The sequence below is a fragment of the Myotis davidii genome, unplaced genomic scaffold (assembly GCF_000327345.1).
Source record: "Myotis davidii unplaced genomic scaffold, ASM32734v1 scaffold156, whole genome shotgun sequence".
NCBI lineage: Eukaryota > Metazoa > Chordata > Mammalia > Chiroptera > Vespertilionidae > Myotis > Myotis davidii.
In genome coordinates, this window is record NW_006288633.1 from 1,291,852 (window position 1) to 1,300,432 (window position 8,581).

The 8,581-nt window shown below is 38.9% G+C and overlaps 1 long non-coding RNA gene and 1 pseudogene across 1 annotated transcript in view; both read right to left on the reverse strand.

Moving 5' to 3' along the window:
- The window catches only part of LOC102752832, a 1,714-nt pseudogene extending 1,679 nt beyond the window's left edge, over nucleotides 1-35 (reverse strand).
- A 4,521-nt stretch (nucleotides 36-4,556) lies between these two features.
- The window catches only part of LOC107182651, a 6,706-nt gene continuing 2,681 nt past the window's right edge, over nucleotides 4,557-8,581 (reverse strand). The window contains exons 2-3 of the long non-coding RNA XR_001513377.1: nucleotides 6,713-6,895; nucleotides 4,557-4,652 (exon numbers count right to left, since the gene is read on the reverse strand). This is a non-coding gene — a long non-coding RNA (uncharacterized LOC107182651). The remainder of the gene's footprint in view (nucleotides 4,653-6,712; nucleotides 6,896-8,581) is intronic.

Genomic DNA, 8,581 nt, shown 5'->3' on the forward strand with positions numbered 1-8,581 from the left:
CAGATTTTCTTACCGTTCTTCTCTACATGATCCATTGTCATGGGATGGTTTGCTAATGAAAATAATACATAACAATAGCTTTAATAATACAAAAGATGATACATGGCATAGTTCAGTCAATACAGTTCATTAAAGTTTCCTATGATTTACCATTCTCTGTGTTGTTTTTTTTACATACCTGTTACTATCACAAGGGGGCGGTATTCAGATCAACCACAGCTGAATATAAAAAGAAAGATCAGCATCCAGATTAAGTTCTCATGATACAGATATTTTTTTTGCAGTAGTTGATGATTTTTACAGTACATGATTTTACATTTACCCAGTAATTATAATTCATGAAGTGTCATTTTACCTCCAATAATCCTGCTTTCAACACAGCAGCTGCTTTCTACACAGTAGCTGCTCTCTACACATGTGTGATTGGTCCGCATAAGTACATTATGGCGCCAACTCTGTCACATACACCTGTATTTGTACCGAGTACATGTGATGGGGTTTGTGCGCTGATGTCATCACGCCAGGTACTCATATGTGGGTGTATCTGCATGTAGGCAGACCCGCCTGGAGAGGGATAGAGAAGCGGTGTCTCGGTTCCTTAGACCATCGAAAATAGGTGTTTTCCAGTGGTCTTAGGCGACCCCTGTGAAAGGGTAGTTCGACCCCCAAAGGGTTCGCGACCCATAAATTGAGAACCGCTGCACTAAAGGGATAGGATGGTGCTAACAGGTAGATTCCCAACAATACCAAAAGATCCATTCAGTTAATATTGTTGCACTTAAAACCATATCAAATGCCTCCCAGCAGCCACCTCCAGTCAGGGTGTTTGGTGGTTGCCAATATGTGGGCTCTAGGCTCCTGGGAAATGGAGGAGTTAATGCTGGAGGTGAGTGAAGCTAAAACCAAGGATTATGTCAAATAGCATTATCTTTCATACAGATTCATTTATTATTTTTAAATGTCCAGAGTGGGGAATATTACTGATAATACAGATTTTAAAGCACAGATATGGAGGATCATGAGATTTTGTAACAAAATGAAGTGGATTTTCCCAAAAGAAAAGATGGAGAACCACTGAATACCATATTTTGGCCTCAAGAATTTTAAAACTTAAGCAGCACAGAAAAACAGGTACCAAAGGGTAGCCTGTCTCTCTTTAATGAAAGGAGGTGTACATTGATTCCTCAAAGCCCTGAAACAAATGGTAGACAACTTTATGTGGAAAGAACAGGCTCAGGTTTATGGCGGGGGGGCGGGGGGAAAGCAAGTAGATGTTTCTGTCATCCATCTTGCAAATTCTGCTGATGTCATTGCCCATCTCTTTAAAGCACATTGGCTTTACTAAGAGAAAAGAGAAAATATCTCCAGGGTTAAGCCAAATTACAGGGAAAAAAATGCAACAGAAGTCTTTGCCTTCATGTCTTATCTACACGCGCACTATTAGCAGCAGCCTGCTATCTGTTGTGCTTTGTGCGATGCTCCAATGAGTGGAGTTGGAAAGAGCTGGATGGAGAGATTGAGGGTCCACTGAGTACCTCTTGCTCATTAGACCCTGGAAATGGAAACACAGCATGGTCTCATAAGAGACACCCCTAAAGCCCAGCCCAGAGAAACCGTATTACCTCAGATTAATCCACACCCCAGGATCCTCTTTCTCTGTCTTGTTCCAGCATATTTTAAAACTGTCCCAACCCCTGAAGCAGTAGCCAGGGCCTGTCTGAGCGTATAGCATCTCATGGATTCTCAAAGAGCCGTTCATCCTGCCAGGATGCCCACACTGTTTGCAGAAATCTCCAAGCTGTAGTGTTAAAGTGGCCCACAGACCCCTGCCAGGCAGAAAAGCTGCCTGTGGGGAAGGCAACACAGTTGTCTTTCTGACCCACTACACACCCAAGAAAAGCAATGCTTTGCAAGGGAACCTAGAAGATGAATCTAGAACTTGTTAAACTGTTGGCCTCTCTGCTTATTCCCTTGGATTTAGGTGAAATCTGAACTTCGGAATTTGAAATTAATATTTATGGCACGATTTAATACTCATTTAGTAATGTAAAGAATCTGATTGAAAGATGTGGTTTAGACATAAGCCCCACCAGAAACTCATTTACTAACAGAATCCAATGCTAAGTAAAATAAACAGCTTTGCTTTCTACTGACATTTTATAACCACCTTAAGGGAAAGGTGGAGAGGGGAATTGGGTTTCCATGCGGATTTAATTCAAGAACTTCCCGAGAAAGTGCTTGAAGGCAATACAGTAGTGAGCCAACTTTCTTCTGTTAAGTCACACACAAAAAATAGATTGTACCAAATAGAAGGGATCAACCACAGCTGCAAAGAGGAAATTTAGAATTATCATCATACCAGTATCAGAAGGTCCTTTATGGTTATAGCTTCATAAAAGTTCACAGTTAGAGTATTTGCTGCCAACTAATAAAAAAGTAATGAAAAATTTTGCAGATTTTTTGTGTAGACAGCAGTTACCTAATCCCCAAATCCTGATGAATTCATATATTCAAAATATTTAAAAGGCAAAATACACCCAAGAATTTATTTGTGATCCCTTTAAAGGCATAAGTCTTAACCTCATTAAGAGATAAGAAACAACTATATTGCTTGGCTGTACATCAATATGTGTTTGAAAATAAATTCTGATTCCTTTATTGCCCAAACATTCAAAACCCCATAATTATGCAATATCACTCCGGAGTGAATGTGATTAGGTAAAAATGAAGGCCTTGTCCCTTTAATGCTCCTTGATATGTGTGATTACCCAGGAACCCCAGGTTTCCATGTCTTTTTGTGATTATAAGGAGGTCTCTTTTACATTTATTTTTTTAATGAATTCTAACAAGAGAGTTTTTGTATTTATTGTACTCAACACATCCATCCATTTAGGACAAAATAGTTCCTATTGGATGGGCAAAAGGAAGTAAAGGAAAAGCTCTTGAAAATATTTTTTTCTGCTATTTTTGGTGCTGAGTTCTTTCCTCCTAGCGTATATTTTATTACGAAATTGCAGACACCTTCTGTGTATTTCATAAGTGTCTCCACGTATCCCTTCCTGTTCACATCACTCTCTGAGCCCTGTGCCATCAGCTGGCCCGGTCTGTCTAGTAAGCTTGAGCCTCAAACAGATTTCCCCTAACCTTTACTTTTCATTAGCGAGCACAAAGCGGGAGGCAGTGGGGAGGAGGGGAATTAAAATTGGAGGTGTTTCAAGCGTCTGTACTACATTATGCCACTATATGAAAAAGTCATATATTTTTAAATGAAAGGTGAAGTATGATGCTTGTGATCTGGCATTAAAATTCATTGCTGTGCAGAGCTCATAAAAATCTGTATACAAATGTTGCTGTTATTATTTATGAATAATAATTGTATGATAATGCTTCCTCTTTCGTTAATTATTTGTGTCAAGGCCTAAGTACATTTAGCTATTATCATTATTTATAAAATCTGTATATCTATTAAGCGTCATGTGCCACTCACTGTCTCAACATACTTTACATACATTATCTCAGTTAATCTTTACAATAACTAATATGTGTAAAATGAGTTATAGTTACTAACTTATCCTAAGTCATCGAGCTAGTGAGTAATGAGTTGAGATTCTTACCCAGGTCAGTCAGATCAAAAGCCCAATATCTTAACTAGTTCACTCCATAAATCATTGCCATCCCTAGACCCATGTTAAATAAGTAAAGAGTCGCCTTTTACAGGACTGAAAGAAAACAATTAACTTATAAATGTCTCGTGGTTATGCAGCAGTGGACCAGGGAAAGGAAAGCAGACATTTCTGAATATGGCTCACTGCCTTGACCGCAAAACCACGCAGTCTCAACTCTTTGATGATCCTTTCTTTCGGAGTGGTTATTAACATTGGAAAGCTTGAACGACCATGATGGAAGTCTAGATTAGCACCAATTGCATTTTTTTATTAACAAAAATATAAGCTTACCCATGAGAGCGACTGCCTGGGAGGTATGAAAGAAATATCCAGACAGAGGATCAAAATAAAACAAACTCAATTTAAAAGCCCCCCCTTTCACCATAAATTCAGTGTGCCAGAGGTCAGCTCAGACCCCTGCCTGCAAATGAAGCAGAGTACATCTCTTGCTTAACACAGATGTTTTACCCTCCTCTGACAACCGCTTTTTTTGGGGGGGAGCGGGGGGGTAACAGGATTCTATTATATGGAAATGCTACCAGCTTAAAGTTTTTACAAATTTTCAGATCTTTCGAACGTTTTTCTTCCAGTGAACATGTGAATCAAGTAGTAACAGGACAGCCTCAAACCCCCACCCCCACACCCCGCCACACACACACACACACACACACTCCAAAACAGAGGAAACAAAAAGCTCTCCAGAGCACCTCCTGGTCCCCACCCTGCTGTTCACATCCTGTCCAGCCAAGATCGATTTCAGGAGGGCAAACCACCTAAGTACCCCTGGACCAGCCCATTGTTCTGATTTTGCAGGCATATCATTTTTCACCTGAGCACAGTTGCCAAGCCCCGGCAAGACGACCTGGTAAAAAACCCACGCCTCACCGTCTGCAGCCGCCCGGCATGTCCCCTCAGTCCCAGCCATTCGATCATCTCGCGTGGAATCGCCTGGAGCTGTTTGTTGAACTGCTGCATGTTACTCTTTGACTGAGAAAGAGACAAATGTTCCATATTATCTTTAATTTCCATAAAATTGTTTTAATCTTTGCTTTATAATAAATGTATAACAGTGCCCTCGGGGGATCTCTGTTTTGTATTATAGGTGTCTCCATGGGAGTTATGTGCAAGATAGAAGGGCTCAGTGTTTGCCTTTCACCCAAAGGACTAGAAAGATACTTTGAAACAAAAGATTCCTCTGGGACTCATCCATAAGTATAAAATGGAAAATTTCCTTTCCCCAGTGTGCCTCCATCCAACCTCCCCATCCTGGAGACATGAATATTAGCCAAATCAGATCAGGAACATAAGCAGCAGGAGCTGAAAGATATGTGCCCTCTTTCTCACTGTCCCAGCGTTTGGTATTTTATAGAGATAGAGATAGAGACAGAGATAGAGACAGAGATGATAGAGATAGATAGAGAATATAAATATATATACTTATATATATATATATCATAATTATATAATACATAAACATCATCATAAAATGTAATTAATCTAAAAGCCTTCCCCAAAGTGTCAGTTTTAAATGTTTTAGCTCCCCTGGTTCATACAATACCAACGTGATGAAAAAGGAAAAAGGAAAAATAAAGGGTGTGGAATGGGGACAGCCCCATGAATACATTTTTTGACATTTTGTTTATTATCATTTTATCTAGGCTAGTGGTACATGGATGGACTTGTCAGCAGAAATCTCTTGCTGAAGTAAATAAAGAATCTTAACAGGCAAGGAGAATAGAACTAACGGCAAATTGCTCACAAACAGATCTAATTTATTGGTTTCTGTTTCACTGAGATTCTGTTCTGAATTCTGACTTTCCCAGAAGAAACAGCTGAAGGAAGACATGAGTCCATAGGCAGAGCAAGTGCTCTATCTGGTAGAAAAGGGAACATGCGGAGGGATTCTCCGCGCAGCCTCACCCCAGCTTTCCCTGAAAGTTAAGCTGCCTTTTTGCTGCTGTGGTATCTCCATGTAAAGCTAAAGCCTGGACGATCACTTCTATTTTTATTTTCTGGTCTCTGTTAATAAGCCCATGCTGCATTCATGAAAGAAATATATTGAATGTGGTCACACCAGTTATAATATTATGGCTATTTGGGTTTAAACATAATAAAGATACCAACAAGAGCTCCTCAGTTATTAATATTTTTTCCAGGTTAAAAGGCAGCAACAAATCATAAAGAGCATTTCCAAGCAGTAGCACTTTTATAGAAAATTGCTTGCTATTTAAACAAAATATTTGCTCTTCATCACAGGAAAATATGTGGATGCTTCTGAATAAGGAGCTATTTTACCCACTCTCTGCCTCCTATAATTAGCCCCATCTGACTTGATTTTTTTTTTATTTTCTTGCCTGGACCACAGCAAAATGTGGGGTTCAAATTTGCTTTGGCCAAATGGGCAGTGCTGTCATTAGTAGCCTATGTTTTTCCATGGAATGGAGGGCTCTGAATTTAAATATTTGTTCTTCTGCATCCATTCTTTGAATGGGCTGGAGACCTCCATGTAGCTCTCCCCTGGGCGTGGGTTTAAAAAGATAGACAAGGGAGTTTTGATCCAATAGATGTGGGTAGGAATGTCTCCCCACCCCTTGTCAATATAGAATCTCCTTCACTTATGTCCTTAGGAAAATACCTCTCATGAACCCTGAGCCCAGAGGTCTGCACTGGATGGGGCCATTTATCTTCAAAAGTTGGCTTATTTACATCTCCGGGTGGGAGTTGGGAGGAGAAGGTCACACAGATATTAACCTATCTTTCTTCACTCCTGGATTAGACATGCAGGTTAGCAGGAAGTAATGGATATTTTTGACTCTTGCATAGTGCTCATTTGACCTTCTCCACTTCATTATAGTCTCTTAAAGAAGCCAACAAATTTGACTGACTTCGTCTCAATGATCACATAGCTAGATGGTTTCTTGTTTATTCACTTATACTGGGAAGAAAACATAATCATGAAGATCTGTTTAAGCATTCCCTTTGGCCCAAAATAATCGTGTAGGTGGCAGATGGGATCAGGGCCATAGGTGAAAAACAAACTAACCCACCTTTTTCTGGGCAGCTTGAGGTGTCAATTTCATATTCTGAGTTAAACGTGTTTTCTTCCCTCTTGAAAATAAGTTCCTAAAAAGAGTTCCTGGCATTCCAAGTAATGATTGTAAATCTACCAAGTTAATTTATGAACCAATAAAGTCCTGTCAAGTCTCCTTCTCATCTTCTTGAAAACAGGTCTGCAGAGGGGGGAGGGGGGGGGGAAAGACCAGCTAGTTACTAAAGAAATAGCTATCTTCTTGCTTCTCACATATTCTTCTTAATACTTGCTTTAGAGTCAGCTTCTGTGCACTGTGGAATATGGAAATCTCTCCAAACACAGAAGGTATTTGGGGCGATAATGGTCTACATTGTTAGATAGTAAGGCTTTAAGGAAATTAACAATAAATGCATCCTTATTATATCCAAACTGCCATCAGATTGAATTCAAAACTCTAACTGAAAAGCTGAGGCATTTGGTTCCTTAGATACATAACATAAAATCAAGAGACAGTATTTAGGATGTTCCCCCTCCCTTTTCTCAGTAAACACCTTATAAATTTGTCTGAAATCTTCAAATTTTACATTAATTGAGGCTTCTTGCCTGTTCAATTGAGTTTTGGTGTGAAAATATATCAAATCATAACCCACAAAAAGCTGCTCTCTCAAGCCACATTTCATGACATGATTTCATCAGATGGTCTTAATTTTCTGCATGACACTATCTTTCAAGCTGACATAAGACTGGGCTGTGATATTTTCATACTCAAGACAGAACTATGCAGCTTAACTATGTTTTTGCTTGTGTGGGAATTTGGGGCATTTTTACTTCGAGGAATCAAACAAAACCTTCCTAAAATAAAAATAAAAAGGTTTCCTTTACTTTTTGAGGGACTTTGTTCTTGCCTTTTAACTTAAGAAACACTCTGAGCTATTTTAAATGATGCTGTAGTATTCTAATCAGTTGTCTTGATACTTATGAGGTGTATTTATCTCTTGAAGTCCCTGAAATCCAGACCAATTAGTCAAGGAAACTTGACTATTTTACTTGGCTAGTATCCATATAATTGTAGATGTGCAAAAAGAGAGAGATGTTTTTATAAACAGAGAGATTTAATATTTTAATCTTGAAATTCAGACTAAATTTATCACTAACCTTGGAGTTGGAGCCCTTGAGCCTTTACATGCCAGCTCTCACTGGGCTAGTCACCTAGCTTTGTGTCAATGTCACTTTTCATTAAGCACATAATTCTGTATGGAGTGTCCACAACATGTTAGGTGCTTTTGGGGTATATAAATTTGAAACTTTGAGTATATAAATTTGAAAATATTCATCTATTAGTCTGGAAATACAGAAGATTAGAATTGGAAAAGAATCTTAAAGTTGTCTAACCTATTATAGATATGAGGGAAATGAGACCAGGTTGTGTCAATGATCCATTCAGGATGTGATGCAGGAGTGGTGGGGAAGAAATGAAATTCAATTCTCCTCTCAGTTCCATCCTCTTCCTAACACTTACTGAAGTTTCATAAATGAAAGCTCTTTTTTATTTGTTTCATTGGCTGCTTCTTCATTTTATTTTATTTTATTTTATTTTAAGGTTGACATTTTAACATACATTATTCTAGTAAAATTATAATTACTGTCATAATTTGAAAAATGAAAATACTTTTAAAAATATAATTATGCTTATCAGTATCTTCATTTTTTGTTAAATTAAATCTTTATTGTTCAGATTATTACAGTTGTTCCTCTTTTTTCCCCCCATAGCTCCCCTCCACCAGGTTCCCACCCCACCCTCCACCCTTACCCCCCGACTGTCCTCATCCATAGGTATTCGATTTTTGTCCAGTCTCTTCCCGCACCCCCCCCATCCCTGCCCCCT